We start from the raw sequence: 20,971 nt of genomic DNA, 5'->3' as shown, positions 1-20,971 counted from the left end.
GTTAAGTAAAGGGCAAGTTTCTACGGATATTAACCTTTTTGTCTTGCACTTTTTCATCATAAAACGTGTTTGTCACGTAGTTTTATAGCCAAAACAGTACAGTTACCAGAAGTAACTAATGTATTATTTGCGTTATGTCTTATTCATATTATCCACATTAACTAAGAGTTCTATGTCCACAAGAAATACACCATCTGTTACGTCCCTTGGACATGACGTCATTGGTGCCCAGCTGATAAACTAATGACGTTTTTAGATCTTATTAGACCGATTTCACGTGGTGCATGTTTTGGTGTGGTTCTGGCTGTCAGCTAGCTATGTGGTCAGTTCCACGCTGTGATGACGTTGCAGTTTGAAAATACGTATAAATAAAATGACAAATGGTCTTTGTCATCAACACCAAGTGTCTAAGTGAAATAGTAATCTAGTTAGATATAACAGGTACCGAGCTGGGAGAGGACCACTTTTTTAAAATGTAAAGAAAGACAATCTCAGATTTTACACTGTGAATAATTTTCTCATACTGTGTTCAGGGGAATGAAGCTTCTTTCATAGACTAACGCTTAGTCTCTAAATATATATAATATTGATAGTAACAAACAAGCCAAATTAAATTGAAAAGGAGACCCAGGGAGACCAGATATTCAGAACCTGGAGAAATCTAGACTTGCCTGAACCTCAGGAAATATAGACTTGCTTTATTTAGGGCTTTAGCACTGGAGATAGGGCTTGGCAGTAGGGAAAATAATGTGGTTCAGGGACTGTGAGACAGACTACTTCTTTCACTGTGCTCAAGCTGTTTGGAGAAGAATTCAGACTCTTGGACTTGTTTCACTGTGCAAGGAATTTTAAGACCCTGACTTTCATAGGCTAGCAGCTCGTGCAAAGGCTCTTGTTCCACTTGAGGAAGTGAGGCATGAATGCCCACATCGTCTAATGAACATTACCTACGTGAACTGAGCTGGATATTGGTGCTGTACAAATATAAATAAATAAACACATAAAAACATACATACATACACACTTACATACACACATATATACACACATACAGACAGACAGACAGACACATACATACATACATACATACACATACACAACATACACGCATGCATGCAGGCATCCATCTATCCATCCATCCATCCATCCATCCATCCATACATACATACATACATACATACATACATGCACACATACATACATACATACATACATACATACATGCACACATGCACACATACATACACATACACGCACATGCAAGCATCTATACATCCATCCATACATCCATACATTTTGTTACGGTTAATAATTTGCGGTGACAACAAGTTTAAAAGTCCCCTTTGAACCTGCAGAATAGAACACAGACAAGTCTAAAATATTAATAATACATTGGGCAAGCTACAATGAATGCCAATACAGATTTCTAGTACAATGCAATTGAGTCACAAATCTAAAATATTGGGTCCCAAATATAAAATATCAACTCACAAGAGTCTTGACATTTAAAGTCGGAACAGATATATAGATTGACGGTTGTTTACAATGACAGCGGTTGAATAGACAAGCACGGTCGGTCTTGAAATGTTGAACAACTTGACGATGGCAGACAGATGTGTATAAATCCAGTCATGTGAAAACACCCATCCGCACCACTCACCAACCAGCCTTTATATAGCTCTTACACAGGTCTCGAGCATTCTAGCAAAGCTAGACTCCCTCATTATTCTCTCAGAACGACTTTCTTGAACACACGACATGATGAAAGCCGGAAGTCAAAACAAAAGATTGCCAAGGGCAGGTAATTCTGAAGCGCTATCTAAAACATACGTACTGCTAGAAATACTATTGCCCTACACTCAACACTTTAAACATTGTGATCCATAATAACTATCACTTAATCAATGTTATATTACACATTACAAAACACACACTCTCATAACAATACATACATACATAGTTGGATGATCTTAGGTCATGTAGGCTGACACTCATTTTTAAAGGTAATGACATGTAGGCTTGTGGTCAACACATGTCATTGTTTTAGAGAAGCACACCGCTTCATAATATACATACATAATATAAACATACATCATAGGTAACATCGTTTGTAACACATTATGTTACAGGCTACAGACGCAGCAGACGTAAGCATGTCGTCATTGCCATGGCAGCCGAAACATGTTAAACAGGAGGAATAACAACTGGAACTGAAGCAGAGCTTTTTTTTAAAAATATTCATGAAACGGAATATATAGAAACTATGATATTCATATTACCATTTCTGATGCAACGTTTTTTTGGTAATGTTAGCTATTTATTGACTGATATTCGTACGACGTGAAAAGTAGAGACACGTTTTGCTAATCCCGTTAAAAACTGTTCGAAACTATTGAGAACGCGGTTCACATTAACATCGGTTTGTGAATACATGGACACCATCTACAGATCAGTACATGGCCACAATTTATAGATCAGTACATGGCCACAATCTGTAAATCAGTACATGGCCACAATCTATAGATCAGTACATGGCCACAATCTACGGATCAGTACGTGGACACAATCTACAGATCAGTACATGGCCACAATCTATAGATCAGTACATGGCCGCAATCGATGGATCAGTAGATGGCCACAATCAACAGATCAGTACGTGGACACAATCTGTAGACTAGTACATTGCCACAATCGATGGATCAGTACATAGACACAATCTGAAGATCAGAACATGGACACAATCTGAAGATCAGAACATGGACACGATCTACAGATCAGTACATAGACACAATCTATAGATCAGTACATGGCCACCATCGACGGATCAGCACATGGCCACAATCTACAGATCAGTACATGGACACAATCGATGGATCAGTATATGGACACAATATACAGATCAGTACATGGCCACAATCTATAGATCAGTACTTGGCCGCAATCGATGGAACAGTACATGGCAACAATCTACAGTTCAGTACATGGCCACAATCTATAGACTAGTACATGGCCACAATCGATGGATCAGTATATAGACACAATCTACAGATCAGAACATGGACACGATCTACAGATCAGTACATAGACACAATCTATAGATCAGTACATGGCCACCATCGATGGATCAGTACACGGCCACAATCTACAGATCAGTATATACTCAGAATCTATAGATCAGTACATGGTCACAATCGATGTATCAGTACATAGACACAATTGATGGATCAGTACATGGCCACAATCTACAGTTCAGTACATAGACACAATCTATAGATCAGTACATAGACGCAATGTACAGATCAGTACATGGACACAATCTACAGATCAGTACATAGACAAAATTTATAGATCAGTACATGGACACAATCTATAGAACAGTGTATAGACGCAATCTACAGATCAGTACATGGACACAATTTATAGATCAGTACATGGACACAATCGATGGATCCGTACATGGACAGAATCTCTTGATCAGTACACGGCCACAATCTACAGATCAGTACATGGACACAATCTATATATCAGTACATGGACACAATTGATGGATCAGTACATGGCCACAATCTACAGTTCAGTATATGGACACAATCTATTGATCAGTACACGGCCACAATCTACAGATCAGTACATGGACACAATCTATAGATCAGTAGATGGACACAATCGATGGATCAGTAGATGGCCACAATCAACAGATCAGTACGTGGACACAATCTGTAGACTAGTACATGGCCACAATCTATGGATCAGTACATAGACACAATCTGAAGATCAGAACATGGACACGATCTACAGATCAGCACATTGCCACAATCTATAGATCAGTACATGGACACAATTGATGAATCAGTACATGGACACAATCTACAGTTCCGTATATGGACACAATCTATTGATCAGTACATGGACACAATCTATAGATCAGTAGATGGACACAACTGATGGATCAGTACATGGCCACAATCTACAGATCAGTGCATAGACACAATTTATAGATCAGTACATGGACACAATCTACAGTTTAGTACATTACCACAATTTATAGATCAGTACATAGATACAATGTACACATCAGTACATGGCCACAATCGATGTATCAGTACATGGCCACAATCGATGGATCAGTACATAGACACAATCTATAGATCAGGAGATGGACACAATTGATGGATCAATACATGGCCACAGTCTACAGTTCAGTACATGGCCACAATCTATAGCTCAGTACATGGACACAATTTATAGATCAGTACATGGACGCAATCTACAGATCAGTACATGGACACAATCTACAGATCAGTACATAGACACAATTTATAGATCAGTTCATGGACACAATCTACAGATCAGTACATGGACACAATCTACAGATCAGAACATGGACACAATCTATAGATCAGTAGATGGGCACAATTGATGGAACAGTACATGGCCACAATCTACAGTTCAGTACATGGCCACAATCTACAGACCAGTACATGGACACAATCTATAGATCAGAACATGGACACAATCTATAGATCAGTAGATGGACACAATTGATGGATCAGTACATGGACACAATCGATAGATCAGTACATGGACACAATCTATATATCAGTACATGGACACAATTGATGGATCAGTACATGGCCACAATCTACAGTTCAGTATATGGACACAATCTATTGATCAGTACACGGCCACAATCTACAGATCAGTACATGGACACAATCTATAGATCAGTAGATGGACACAATTGATGGATCAGTACATGGCCACAATCTACAGATCAGTACATAGACACAATTTATAGATCAGTACATGGACACAATCGATCGATCAGTACATGGACACAATCTACAGTTTAGTACATTACCACAATTTATAGATCAGTACATAGATACAATGTACAGATCAGTACATGGCCACAATCGATGTATCAGTACATGGCCACAATCGATGGATCAGTACATAGACACAATCTATAGATCAGGAGATGGACACAATTGATGGATCAATACATGGCCACAGTCTACAGTTCAGTACATGGCCACAATCTATAGCTCAGTACATGGACACAATTTATAGATCAGTACATGGACGCAATCTACAGATCAGTACATGGCCACAATCTATAGATCAGTACATAGACACAATTTATAGATCAGTACATGGACACAATCTACAGATCAGTACATGGACACAATCTACGGATCAGTACGTGGACACAATCTACAGATCAGTACATGGCCACAATCTATAGATCAGTACATGGCCACAATCGATGGATCAGTAGATGGCCACAATCAACAGATCAGTACGTCGACACAATCTGTAGACTAGTACATGGCCACAATCTATGGATCAGTACATAGACACAATCTGAAGATCAGAACATGGACACGATCTACAGATCAGCACATGGCCACAATCTATAGATCAGTACATGGACACAATTGATGAATCAGTACATGGACACAATCTACAGTTCCGTATATGGACACAATCTATTGATCAGTACATGGACACAATCTATAGATCAGTAGATGGACACAACTGATGGATCAGTACATGGCCACAAACTACAGATCAGTGCATAGACACAATTTATAGATCAGTACATGGACACAATCTACAGTTTAGTACATTACCACAATTTATAGATCAGTACATAGATACAATGTACACATCAGTACATGGCCACAATCGATGTATCAGTACATGGCCACAATCGATGGATCAGTACATAGACACAATCTATAGATCAGGAGATGGACACAATTGATGGATCAATACATGGCCACAGTCTACAGTTCAGTACATGGCCACAATCTATAGCTCAGTACATGGACACAATTTATAGATCAGTACATGGACGCAATCTACAGATCAGTACATGGACACAATCTACAGATCAGTACATAGACACAATTTATAGATCAGTTCATGGACACAATCTACAGATCAGTACATGGACACAATCTACAGATCAGAACATGGACACAATCTATAGATCAGTAGATGGGCACAATTGATGGAACAGTACATGGCCACAATCTACAGTTCAGTACATGGCCACAATCTACAGACCAGTACATGGACACAATCTATAGATCAGAACATGGACACAATCTATAGATCAGTAGATGGACACAATTGATGGATCAGTACATGGACACAATCGATAGATCAGTACATGGACACAATCGATGGATCAGTACGCGGCCACAATGGATGGATCAGTACATTGACACAATCTAATGATCAGTACATAACCACAATCGATCGACCAGTACATGGACACAATCGCTTGATCAGTGCATGGACACAATCGATCGATCATTACATGGAAACAATCTACAGTTCAGTACATGACCACAATCGCTGGATCAGTGCATGGACACAATCGATGGATCCTATGAAAATAAAACAAGGAGAACATTTGCTACACGACGGAAGCCATTTGGCTCCTGGAATCTGGACAACCATTTTGGGACGTGTCGGGATGTGTTTGGTAGTGGTGGTGAAGTGTGTGTGTGTGGTCGTGGTGGCCAACGTTGGTGGGTGGGGGGTAGTGGTGGTGGTGGTCTGCGTTGGGGAGGGGACGTGGGGGTGCCTTGGGGGTGGGGGGGTGGGCGTGTGTGTGTGGGGGGGGTAGTAGTGGGTGGTGTTAGTGTTAGTGTGTGTGTGGTGTTAGTGTGTGGGCGTGGGTGTCAGTACATGGACACAATTGATGGATCAGTACATGGCCACAATCTACAGTTCAGTATATGGACACAATCTATTGATCAGTACACGGCCACAATCTACAGATCAGTACATGGACACAATCTATAGATCAGTAGATGGACACAATTGATGGATCAGTACATGGCCACAATCTACAGATCAGTGCATAGACACAATTTATAGATCAGTACATGGACACAATCGATCGATCAGTACATGGACATAATCTACAGTTTAGTACATTACCACAATTTATAGATCAGTACATAGATACAATGTACAGATCAGTACATGGCCACAATCGATGTATCAGTACATGGCCACAATCGATGGATCAGTACATAGACTCAATCTATAGATCAGGAGATGGACACAATTGATGGATCAATACATGGCCACAGTCTACAGTTCAGTACATGGCCACAATCTATAGCTCAGTACATGGACACAATCTATAGATCAGTACACGGCCACAATGGATGGATCAGTACATGGACACAATCTACAGATCAGTACATGGACACAATCTACAGATCAGTACATGGACACAATCTACAGATCAGTACATGGGCACAATCGATGGATCAGTACACGGCCACAATGGATGGATCAGTACATGGACACAATCTACAGATCAGTACATTGACACAATCTACAGATCAGTACATGGACACAATCTATAGCTCAGTACATGGACACAATCTATAGATCAGAACATGGACACAATCTATAGATCAGTAGATGGACACAATTGATGTATCAGTACATGGCAAAAATCTACAGTTCAGTACATGGCCACAATCTACAGATCAGTACATGGACACAATCGATGGATCAGTACACGGCCACAATGGATGGATCAGTACATGGACACAATCTACAGATCAGTACATTGACACAATCTACAGATCAGTACATGGACACAATCTACAGATCAGTACATAACCACAATCGATCGACCAGTACATGGACACAATCGCTGGATCAGTGCATGGACACAATCGATGGATCCTATGAAAATAAAACAAGGAGAACATTTGCTACACGACGGAAGCCATTTGGCTCCTGGAATCTGGACAGCCATTTTGGGACGTGTCGGGATGTGTTTGGTAGTGGTGGTGAAGTGTGTGTGTGTGGTCGTGGTGGCCAACGTTGGTGGGTGGGGGTAGTGGTGGTGGTGGTCTGCGTTGGGGAGGGGACGTGGGGGTGCCTTGGGTGGGGGTGGGGGTGGGCGTGTGTTAGTGTGTGTGTGTGTGTGTGTGTGGTGTTAGTGTGTGGGGCGTGGATGTTTAACCTCGTAGTTTGCTTCGCCTTATGGGAACATTGTGTGAGAAGAAGTTTCATAGCTTGAGTGTTGATAACGCCCAACTCACCCTCACACAAACCTACAAAACAACACTTGGACGCAAGCACAACCTGTTTCCTGACAAGGTGACGTTGTCTTGGAGTGTTTGGAGAGTTTCGATGAGCTGAGAAATCTCAAATTTGTTTACGGACTTTTTATCTCTGACAATTGTTCGAGAGAAGAATTTTTTTTTTATATGATATTATTTCCAAAGGTATGTGTGCATCATACAATCATCATACATTTCGAAGCTGCATATACGTGGTACAGGTATTCATAAGTAATTCAAATGTTCAGTTGTACCATATACACAGAACATGTAAGAACACAAACAGCGTATACATTCAGAAAGTGAGTGAGTGAGTGAGTTTAGTTTTACGCCGCACTCAGCAATATTCCAGCTATATGACGGCGGTCTGTAAATAATCGAGTCTGGACAAGACAATCCAGTGATCAACAGCATGAACATCAATCTGCAAAATTGGGAACCGATGACATGTGTCAACCAAGTCAGCGAGCCTGACCACCGGATCCCGTTAGTCGCCTCTTACGACAAGTATAGTCGCCTTTTGTGGCAAGCTTGGGTTGCTGAAGACCTATTCTACCCCGGATCTTCACGGGTCTTCAGAAATTGATATGTGATACAAAGAAAAATAATAACTAGAAGAAACATTTTCAAATTTTATTTTATTTTGTGTGCAAACAAGTGGCCGCAAGATATGGAAAGCTTTTGATTCAATGAAGATTATAAACAATTGTATAAACATGACATCATTTTGAGTTAATTATCTTGTGTCGAGACATACAGGAGAGCAATATGTTGTTGCTAAATAGGGAAGCAGAAAAATGATAGAAAAAGAAACTCAATTGAGAATTCTACTTGTCTGATTTTTACCGTCAATGGATCTGTAAACCAACACATGTAAAAACATCTTATACTTATTTTTTAAGTACTTTGATTGCTTCTTCCATTTTCTGATCCGTGAAGATCCGGGGTAGACTTGATCTTCAGTAACCCATGCTTGTCTTAAGAGGCGACTAACGGGATGGGGTGATCAGGCTCGCTGATATGTCATCGTCTCCCAATTGAGTTGTAGATGCTCATGCTTTTGATCACTGGATTGTCTGGTCCAGATTAAATTATTTACAGACCGCCGCCATATTGCTGGAATATCGAAGGATGCGGCGTAAAACTAAACTCCCTCGCTCATTCTTCCCTTTTCTGGAGTGAAATTAAACTCGTTTACATCCGGAAGTAATTTATCTAAAATTGATGTGAAAATTGGCTGTAGTAAACCATCAGCTTTGTATTAACAACTAGTTGTATGGTTGCACAACGGCAGTATAGTACCTTCATCTTTAACTTTAGATATAAACACGAACGTTTTGTCGTTGACATCTGTATACATTCAGTCCCATTATCTATCACTAGTGTCATAGTTCTGTGTTTTCCCAAACAATTTCCCGGATGTGCATTGTTACAAATGCACCCCGCGTCAATTTTTATGTCAATAACTTGCCATTGGCAGTAAATGTTGACAAGAGGCATGTACATCTGAGGAATTGCTACCTTTGTCCTTTGCAGAAACATCTCAAAGATGGTCAGTCACTGTGATCAATAATTCAACGTTAATTGGTCGTTTCTCAAATTAGCGACCGCCGACTTTCACAATCCCGCCTTCGCCAAGCGGGGATGTACCAGAAATAACACAAGGGAACCTTTATTCGTGGCTCACCGTTTGACCACGGTGTTGAAATAGACACGCTGCTTGCCGCTGACCGGCGGTCAGTTAAGGTCATGGGAGAGTGGGTCCAGATATTGAACACAGCAGCTGTTACCTCCCTTGTCATGATGATTTCTGATCATGCGCAATCGGTTACAACCCCCAGCCGCAATCGCAGAGGTTATCGCGGGTCATCTCGGGATAGCCTTTGCTTGTGTTAGCCAGCAGCTGGTATCACGTGACTGGTCATTATTGACAGGAAAACGCTTTTACCTCAGGTGGTCGCCTGTTTGTCTGCCTCGGTAGCGCATGCTGCATTTTTGCGAACCCATTCTTTTCATCTTGCACTATAAATGCAACATTTTCCAGCTAAAACACTGTTCTTCCAAATCAATTTGCACATAAATGACACAACATGGCGCTTACATGACACATGTACACAAAACGAATTGCAATTATCACTGAAACATTTGAGACGCAACAGGTTCGAGATCAACAGATCAACAAATTGTTTCCCATCGTATCATGAACATGTCGCCAAGACACATCATATCCTGTCTGGATACGTTGTAATGGAACTCAATCCCTGGTGTTACATTTCCTTAATAAAGGTGGTTTTTATTGGTCCGGAAATGTCGGGTTCCAGACGTGGTAGTCTGTACATCTGTCATGGGCGAAATTGACATTTTCAACGTAAATGGAGTATATAATATTGGAGTTCTTGGAAAAAGGTTTCCTTTGATCATTTAGCAGGGTTGATAAAAATGCACACACACACACACACACACACACACACACACACACACACACACATATTCCATTCTTCATAAGCAGATGATACATGGTGCACCTCAGAGTGCATTTTAACATTTTGTACATTTGGTATAATATTTTTGAGTTTGAGAGATACTTCTGCGGAGTAATACATGCACCATAGGTATAAACCGCCCTATCATGCAAACCACAATAATATTGCATCTATAGCCATGTAACCATATCTAATAAACTGCAGCATATTACAATACAATCAACCGTCTCTGTAAAATATCAAAGGCAAGCGACGAACGGCTTTTTCATAGATGTAGGATGGCCTCCATTTTAGTTCTTATGTATTTGATCTTCATACTAACATACATAACATAGGGCTAAGGTTTTCAAGTCAAAATGTATCGGTGCAACAATATGCACATCTCAGCTTGAGAACTCATAAACAGTCTCCTGCTATAATGCCATGAATCCATGACTAACATCATCTCAGTTTATACCAGTGGGCAAGAATATAGACATGAGGATGTAAGATCGGAAAACACGTGTCTTCTATCTTGGTAAAGTCACACGAAAGACCTTGATGTTTCCCTACAGTTAGGTGTCATTGACCCTTCATGCTTGAGAAACACGATTCAATGTATTGTAACCATAATGAAGCTAAATAGAAGTGTATAGTTTATGCCTGCAATAGTCACATTGCAACAAAATGATCTCTGTCGGTCATAACGTCTCAGTGTAGCATTTAGACCACAGTAAAGCATTTAAAAGGGTTTCATGGTATATACGTAGAAGACATTTCCATTGTTTATTAAATGACCATTGAAAACGGGTGAAAATGAAGTGAAGTTCCTTAGGGCATCTTTTTTTTGTATGTGTTTCACGTAGCCACCAAATTATGAACATGGGTCGGCCGGTCGGTCGGTCGGGGAAAAAAAGCACCAAAAAAACCGTAATAAAGACAAAATTATCTCAATAATGTTCTTGATTCTCATCTATGGTAATTCATATTCGAAATTCTCCCGTTCTTTGGACTTGTGGCAGCGACTGGTTATAAGATAAACATTTTATATGACGAGGCGGTACGTTTTAGGTTCGAGTCGGCGGTGTTGGATGGGAAAAATAAATTGTGGGGTCGGGAATAAAATTAGAAGGATCGTTCGGGCGATGAGAAACACATAAAATATAAATGCTGGTCTTGTGGCTGTGGAAAGGCCTTATGTATTCGAAGGTATTTCTTGTAATACGACGTCGTCGTCTCTGCTGCCTAACATATATTGGCAGCTGCATTTACAGGTTAGTCAGTTTAGGTGCCAATACCAGCGATGCAGCAGTAATCAGGATTCAAAAACTAGAAAAATGGTCTACCTAATGATTATTCGGACTTGTCATGACAACATATTTACCTTTAGCGTAAACGTGTATATAAGCGCAAAATTCGGATATATGTCCCAGCGCTTGATGTTGTTCTAATGACATCATGATTCTGAATTCGAAATTTGGAGATTTATAGTACAGTCGGAGACTTAAACAACTGCTTGTTCCATGCAGTACTATTTGGACAAGGGATTTTTTGTTCTATTTTATTTATACATTCTCAGCTAAAAGTAGATAAAGGAAGTTAATAAAAATTTCACAACGGAAGAGAAAGATCATCTTGTATCCTTATACTCTCCCAGAATATAATAATAGAAACTATTATTCTCCTTTATTTATTGGTTTCGGCGTACAGTTCTGTGACGTTGACATTTTTTCTGGCTATGTAGTGATAAGAATCGTCTACTGAACTTGTCTACAGTGTTCAAAAGCGCGCATCACGTTACAATAATATCCCGCGGAATAATAAATAATGCATACAATCACCAAAGAATGCCAATTTCAGTATATAATAACAAGCTAATATTCCCTCGTCATAGTGCTGTGTAATTGTAAAATAGAATCGAATGCCCGTGCCAAAGGGTACCCGGTCTTGACGATCTACAGAAACAAATTTCGTTTGGTGTAAAGGGAAAATAGCTATGAAATTTATATGAATGGATCTTTAAAAATCAATGACACCGGGTGTTCACGAAAAGGCCGAACATACACTGTCCTACCGGTAGCATATGTGCACACAGAGTACTACAATGTAACTTCCAGACTAACGCTTAGTCTCTGAATATATATCATTTTGATTGCAACAAATAAACCCATTTAAATTGAAAAGGAGCCCCAGGGAGACCAGAGATTCAGAACCTGGACAAAGCCAGACTTGCTTCATTTAGAGCTTTAGCACTGCAGGGAGGGCTAGGCTGTAGGGAAAATAATGTGGTTCAGGGACTGTGAGACTACATAGCTTCAGTCCTCCAGATGTTTAGACACACAGTTTGATGATGGCTTATCGGTATTTCAGTTTGTTACGAAGTCGAATCAACACATTCATACCCGGTATATATAATGTTACAGTCAGATTGTAGCAAATCAGTAATGTATATGTTACAGTTTCAGTCATTTCGTGAAATGACTAAGAGGATCAGCCATTTCGCTATTGGCTATATAAATAGGTTTGGACGTTTCCATCAAATTTGATGTAAATGTGCTTGATGACGATTGCCAATGTTCGTGATGCACGAAACAAATCGCCAAAACGCATTTTGTGGCCCCGACTCTCAGAAACACGAAACAGATGTCTTAGTGGGATACATGGGAAAGATCGTGCGAAAAATCAGTATAAATGGCCTGTCCAACACTGCAATATCACTGCACATAAAGTCACACAGAGACCATGCCAAGGATAACCCAGGAAAAAAGAGAACGAGCAGTAGGGATAGATGAATGGCTGACCCTCTTAGTTATTTCACGAAATGACTGAAAGTTATAGTCATTTCACGAAATGACTGATTTCACAATCTGACTGTAACATATCACGTTATTTGCAAAGTCTTTCGTTCATGATTTATTGCGAGTGTTTCATTACCCGCGTGTGTCACGTGTTGATAGAACTCATACATGGCATAAATATGAAATATGATATGGAAATTTCTTAGGTTGGCTGGGCCCTAGACATCATGATTAGTTTAAACCTGACATACTTGAACTGGATAAAAACTATTAAAGGAAAGACAAACTTATCAATTTTGAAAAAGGTTATATTGATTTCTGTTTTGGAAGTCTGGTGGGCAAGTTTGACATTTTATCACAGGAGACCATTAAGAAGGACAATTAATTGTTAATAGCAACCATACCATCTTTGACAAATGCTGGTCTTTTTACATCTTTGTGAGTTAATGGTGTTTCTTCGGCGTATTCTCTTTTCAGCTCCGTAGCAAAAAAGTGTTTTTTGAAGGTGCATATTTAAACAGAAAAATATTTTAAATTTGAATGCAGCACGAATGTTGTTTGGTTAACAAAAGGTATCAAATGTACCGTGACGTTGATTTCGTAGGGACTATTGTGGAACCGACTCTGTGGGTGAGCAAAGATTTTATTCAGGGTATAACGTTTAATGCAACTGTAACTTGTGTTGACTTTCGGTTTATAATTCGTCTTGCATCATGCATATTTGGTATTATTTCTAATATTTCATTTTTTTAATTCAGTGATTCGAAGCCATTGGGGCTCTCCTGACACACTGCCACTTAATTGACTCTGTTCTGATAAGTTCTACGCTTAGATACTCTTTCTCCTGAAAATTTACAAACAAATTTGCAACCGCATTCTGGGGGTTTCTCTGCAACGCATGGAGGGCAAAGCTTGGATTGTTTCCGCTATTATTTAAAGAAAATATATCCATTGTTCAATCCTACAAACATATTTTATAATCTCCCACTACTGTTTTAAAACAAGCTTTCAATGAATCAATAACTATTGCCAAACATAAAATTGGGATGATACTATGAACACAGTGGCCTCCTAAGATTAACAGCGAGGAAAGTGATCTAACTTCCTTCTATGTAATTAAAGACCTCCAATCAAAATGTACACACTATAAATGACCTGGGTAGAAGAACAAAACCACCTAACCTTTGGAATACCGTCCCTGTGATCAATGCTCAGACCTTGAAGATTAAGAACAATATTTCATGTCGTGTTGTAAATGTTCAAATGTAAGACAGACCTTATTTCATTCCCTTTCTCTCAAATTAATTGCATTCAAAACCTGGCCAAAACAGACAAATTTGGCCTCCTTTTTTACAAATAGTGACCTGGATAACATTGAAATAATCTGATATTATATATACAACTTCAAACAAATCTAGATCCCTAGGTAATCCTTGGTCATTATATATTTGTATTAGTAAATGTATTGTTGCCCTTACTTATTATGAATCTCATTTATGTGGTTTATACAATATTGTCACTGTTTCTATATGGAACGTTTACGCAATGAATATCTTGTATATTGTATTGCACATGTACAGTTGCATGTTTGAGGTAACATTGGTTATATCAGTACAGAGTACATTTACATCAACCGTCTTGGTCTGGTTATTGAAGAACAAAACTTTATTTTTTTTACCCTTTTATGCGATGATACGGGACAGTATAATTTTCAAGGTAATAAATCTTGTGTTTAGCAGAAGAGACTGCGTCGTTTGATAAATATAACGAAAGAAAATAAAATCAGACAAGATTGTGTTTTACATCAATATTCTACTCTTATAAATGAAGAGCAAAAGTTTATCTGGAACAGTTCTTAATACAAAGAAATGAGACAGCGTTTATTAAACTGCTCTCATTTCAAGGTCATAAATCTTGTGTTGCTCAGGGAAGACTCTGGCGTTTGTGAAATATAATGAAATCAGAATGAAATCAGATAATGTTGCCATGGTAACTGATAGTTTTTGTCAATTCCTTTGAGTTTGTCATGTGACTAATTTCGTTGAAAAAAACAAGCTGTGTGGACAGTAAGGATGGCAGCCAGTAAACTATTGGAGATACAAGCGAAATATCCTAAAACCTGTCATCGAGGTCAGATCTGCAGATCTGCCACAGTGTAATAAAACACTTTTTCTCTGGGGCGGCTGACCGCGCTGATGAATGCTTGACCCAAGCATGACCTTGCGCTGGGGTTTATTTTTTATGGCGGATGAGCATGATCATGTTTCACGACGGATGAGATGCGCAGGTGGGGCAAAGGACAAACAGCATGCATCTGTATCTCGCGCCTCGTTCTACAATCACTGCAGATGGACTATGTGGAAATGGTGACAGAAAGACGAAAATACGGACCATCTGCCTGTCCAAATGGTCATGACCTTATAGCTATTATGGCTTGGCGATAAGTGTCCTGTGATACAATCTATAGACTGGATATATCGTTTCCGGTGCATTGTCTCTCGATCAAACGTCAAAGATTGATGAATCTTATTGATTATGTATACAAAAACTGCGTCACACTCTTCAACTATTTACAGTGTCATACCTTCAGCTGTGCACATCAACGATCCCAGGACTCAATATAAAACCATAGGCGGAAGATCCGGGGGGTCACGGGTGGCAATTCCCCACCCCCATATCTTTTGAAGCCCCTTCCAAAAATATATGAGAAAGATATAAGCTTCCATATTTATGAGAATCGCCAATAATAACATACACTGACTTGAGTTTGCTTGACTTCGGGATTGCAAAATGAAATGAATTTCAGTATGTTTACTTTATGCCACAGTTAAGCATTGGAACCAGGTATATGCTGTATGAAACAATTCATCCATTGTATGAAACCACTGACAAAAAGGTCCATAAACCTTTGTATCGTCATTTTAAAAAATCTGAATGAAAATCTATTATTGTTTGGGTCAGTGGATTTGGACATGCTTTTCGACTGAATGGAAACATTATTGCATCTCAGTACGCGTCACGGGCGGTGGGGTAGCCTGGTGGTTAAAGCGTTCGCTCGTCACGCCGAAGGCCCAGGTTCGATTTCCCACATGGGTACAACGTGTTAAGCCCATTTCTGGTGTCCACCGCCGTGATATTGCTGGAATATGGCTAAAAGCGGCGTTTAAACCCAACCCACTCACTCACTTAATGTGGGAGGAAAACCCTAAGTTAAGCAACTCTCAGATTTTGCAACATTTGTGAAATCCACGAATGGAGGTATGATGTGATTATTACAGAAAGAGTTAGGTAGATATGTTTTTCTTAGGGTTGCTCAACTTGGGCATGTTAAAAGGAAGTGGTATTCGTCACCCTCTGCTTAATTACATAATGGCTGTCAGATCTGACAACTCCAGTCCATTTTCCAGTTTGTATGGGTACTGTATGACTAACTGTTCTACAGCGGGTGTACCATATTCTAAGGTTTGGAGATAGTTCCAGAAAATAAGAATCTAGATGTGGTTTTTCTTTACAAAGTTTGTAATATTTACCTTTTGAGGAAGCATTTACTGTTGCATTCCAAGATTGATAAAACTGATCAATAAGAATCATTTTAACAGTGGCTTTTATAGCATTTGGAGAAACAATATACTGTGACATCCACACATGATATAAGCCAGTATCCCGTAGGATATTTTCTATTGCCGTAAGTAGGCTAAACCTCTAATTAGGACAGGTTGACTTCAGGGTATACGTTCTATGAATTGCATATTTTCATATTCCCAAACTTCTGAAGCATACGGTAATATGGGTTGTACAAGCTGATCAAACAGTTTTAACTGGCAGTTTAGTGGCACCTCTAACATTCTTATTTTTCTCAATACTGCATACATGGCTCTGGATGCTTGGACATGTAATCGTTTAATACCTTTACAAAAACGTCCATTATTGATAAACAAAATACCAAGATAAATGCATTCTTTTACAACCTCAATATTTTAATGATCAAGTTTGAAAAGGGAAGATGTTTTACAACTTCCTCCAGAAAATATTACAGCCTTAGTTTTCAGCTTCCATTTTTTGCAGTATTCTGAGAAAATATTCAATGCATGCTGAACATCATCATTTGTTTCGGCAAATATTACAATAACTTCTGCAAACAACAATAAAAACAACTTAATGTACAACCCTATATGATCTCCAAACATACTTTTAGTGGACTTCAAGCTAAGAAATTTATGTTCCGCAAACAAAGATTCCAGGTCATTCAGATACAGATCAAATAGTAACGGTGACATATTTTCACCCTGTCTCACACCAATATCACAAGAAAAGAAAGGGATTCAATCCCATCATGTACAATGCAATATATTTTTAAACATGTCATAGATAATACGATAATTTTCCACTAATATTATTCCTAATCATACTTTGCCAGAGGCCATTGCGCTAAACATAGACTACGCAAAACAGTATAAAATGATTTACTAAAATCGATGAAAAACAGTTTCCCCTTCGTATTTTGGAAGATATCTATCAGAAATTAAAAATATATATATTATCTATTGTGGAATATTATTTCCGAAAGCCAGCTGTAAGTCACTTGACAATGGACATTTCCCAGTAGTTATCGGGGTCGACTTGGCTACCTTTGTTTTTTTCAAAAAGGCTTTATGTAATCATCTGACCTTGCTTATTTTGAACAAGGTTAAATAACACGGACATGTCAATTGGACTTACATCACTCATGTCTCTATTGTCATTATGTACATCAGTATTCACGTTTTTAAAATGGTTATATAATGTGTTGATTTCAATTTCACATGGTTGGCTCTCGCTTTTACCAAATGACTTTAAGGACAATTTGTATGACTTTCTAATAGTTTGTCTACAGTGTTTTCACAGTGAACAGGGCAGAAGGTGTGAACAACAAAGAACACCAGGAAAACTATACACGCAGTGATACTTGATCACACGTAACTCTTAACTGCGTCAAAGTCGTATCTCTATGTGCATATAAACCGAGAAATGAAGAAAACTCTTCAGTCAACATTGGGAGTTTACAGAATCACGGCACAGAATTTCACTGCAAGCAACAGGCCCACTTTGGCACAGCGGACGTAAGTTACATCAACTGTTTTGCGTTATTAGAGGATTGTATTACAAGAAGCTACATTTAATTGTTTCACATGCATTTAGTGAATTACATAAATTTAACTCTTCAGATAAACTATCACTGTATCAAATTTGCATATGCATCCAGTCTATAAAGTGTGGCAGTTTTCGAGTCATTCTGACATAAAGGAGATAATATGATTTCCAACAGAAAGTGTTCATTGATGTCAACGCTGTGAAATTTACTCTAAGGTCAGTTATATATGGGGTTACTTCGTATGGGGATAATATTATCACGGCCATATTTTATACAGGTTACGTTTTTTAAAGGTAAATATCGTTAAATGTGATTTTTTTGTGTTCGTCGTCAAATCTTGTTCAAAGCTTACTTCAGTGATAATTATTCGTTTCTGCCAAAGTGGACGGCAGTTCTTCGGCCGTTTCAGCAGAGAGTCTGCAGTGAGGTTATTCGTGTCATCACGTATGATAAATTTATAGGCGATATAATCCTGATCCAACCATACGATAAAGCAATTCACTTTATCAGCCCCAAATAACTATTAAACGCAAAAGGTCACGAAACTCATATATCGATAATGTGCATTCATATATTATCAAAAACGAACATATGTTTTATCTCACTCACATAGGAAATCCTGTTTTAAGCACATTGAGTTGTTTTAAACTTTGAATCAGTGCCTTAAAGAAACAGAAATAATCTAAGCTCTGGAGGCTGTTTCGTGTCAACAAATTGTTCCAAGAATATTCCGTGTGAAGCCCATTTCTGGTGTCCTCCACCGTGATGTAGCTGGAATATTGCTAAAAGCGGCGTAAAACCAAACTCAGTCAGTCAGTCAGTCAGCCCAAGAATATTCCATTTATGTAGATATAATTACATATATCCCTTTTCTTTAATCATACATATCGAAAAAATAATAATGTGCACCACCGACATGCATTGAGTTATAAATACTAATGTACAATTTGTGATCTCCGTTAAACTATTAATTCTATCATCTGAGAATATTTTTACAGGACAATACCTGAAAACGGAACGTCTTTTTCTTACAGCCCTCATATATATGAAATGACGTACATATTTCTGTATAGTTGTAAACAGGTTTACTATATTACTGCGACTCGTATTGTGCTGCAGGGGTTAAAGCGCCCGCTCGTCACGCTGAAGACCGGGGTTCGAATCCCCATATGAGTACAATGTATGAAGCCCATTTTTGGTATCTCCCACTGTGATATTGCTGGAATATGCTAAAAGCGGCGTAAAACCATACTCACTCACGTATTGTGATGCAACTCCATATATATGTATATTGCATAAACGGACATGATTTTGTTAAGTAACAATAAATATGGTTTGCACTTGATGTACAATATCAGATATAACGTGCTTCCCGACAGCTGCGTCATCAGTTATGGAGATTATAAACAAGAAATTAAACGAACATATTGGCATATTTATTATGACTGTCATATTATGCGATCAGATTCGTCAATACGTTGGTCGCATTAAGCATCAAATAAGCACATAATTTCATACCATCATTCAGCGTGGGTAATTCTATTAACACTGTTGCGCAAATGTATATTCACCTGTGGCAATGTATTCACGGTATGCCATATCGCGGTTCGATTTATTTGTTTCTTAATTGTTTGATAGTGATTCTGGAGGTCGGTGCGTAAATAATGATGCATACAACTTTATGAATGACAGCTTATTGATTATTGCATAGAGCATATGCAATAAACAAATAAGTTGTCATCCATAAAGTTGTATGTCTTAACATACAACTTTATGAATGATAACTTATTGATTATTGCATAGAGCAGATGCAATAAACAAGAAGTTGTCATCCATAAAGTTGTATGTTTCATTTTTTCTTGTTGTTTAAGATATGAAATATTCGGACTAAGAACTAGTTAGAGTATTTAATCTGGCAGACAATATAGCGTTTGGACATACAGACTACAACCTACACATTTGTTAGTTTTTTTATGATGCAACTAGTTATGATTACAGTGATACTCCGCTTGCTCACATTCATGTAGTCTGTCTCACAGTCCCTGAACCACATTAATTTCCCTACTACCAAGCCCTCTCTGCAGTGCTAAAGCCCTAAATGAAGCAAGTCTAGATTTCCTCAGGTTCCTGAATCTCTGGTCTCCCTAGGGCTCCTTTTCAATATAAATGGGCTTGTTTGTTACTATCAAAATTATATTTATTCAGAGACTAAGCCTTAGTCTAACATTCATGCTGCAACAAGTTAATCATATGGTATGAAAATTCAAGCAGCCGGCCAGAGTAAATTTTCTGAGTAAACAAACCTTAACACAGTCGTGAAAAACAACACGCTGAATGTGTAAAATCGTTGACCTATTCGTTCTCTACTGCTGTGACAAACACACAAGCTATTTCCATTCAGCCGCAGTATTCTGACTTATGTATTTAACAGTGATATTTCTATTTGGTCCATATCCTCTTTTACCCATCCGT

The sequence above is a fragment of the Haliotis rubra genome, unplaced genomic scaffold (assembly GCF_003918875.1).
Source record: "Haliotis rubra isolate DU_JTF1 unplaced genomic scaffold, ASM391887v1 Scf325, whole genome shotgun sequence".
Classification (NCBI taxonomy): Eukaryota; Metazoa; Mollusca; class Gastropoda; order Lepetellida; family Haliotidae; genus Haliotis; species Haliotis rubra.
The sequence above is the reverse complement of the archived record's forward strand: the minus strand, read 5'-3'. Positions refer to the sequence as shown.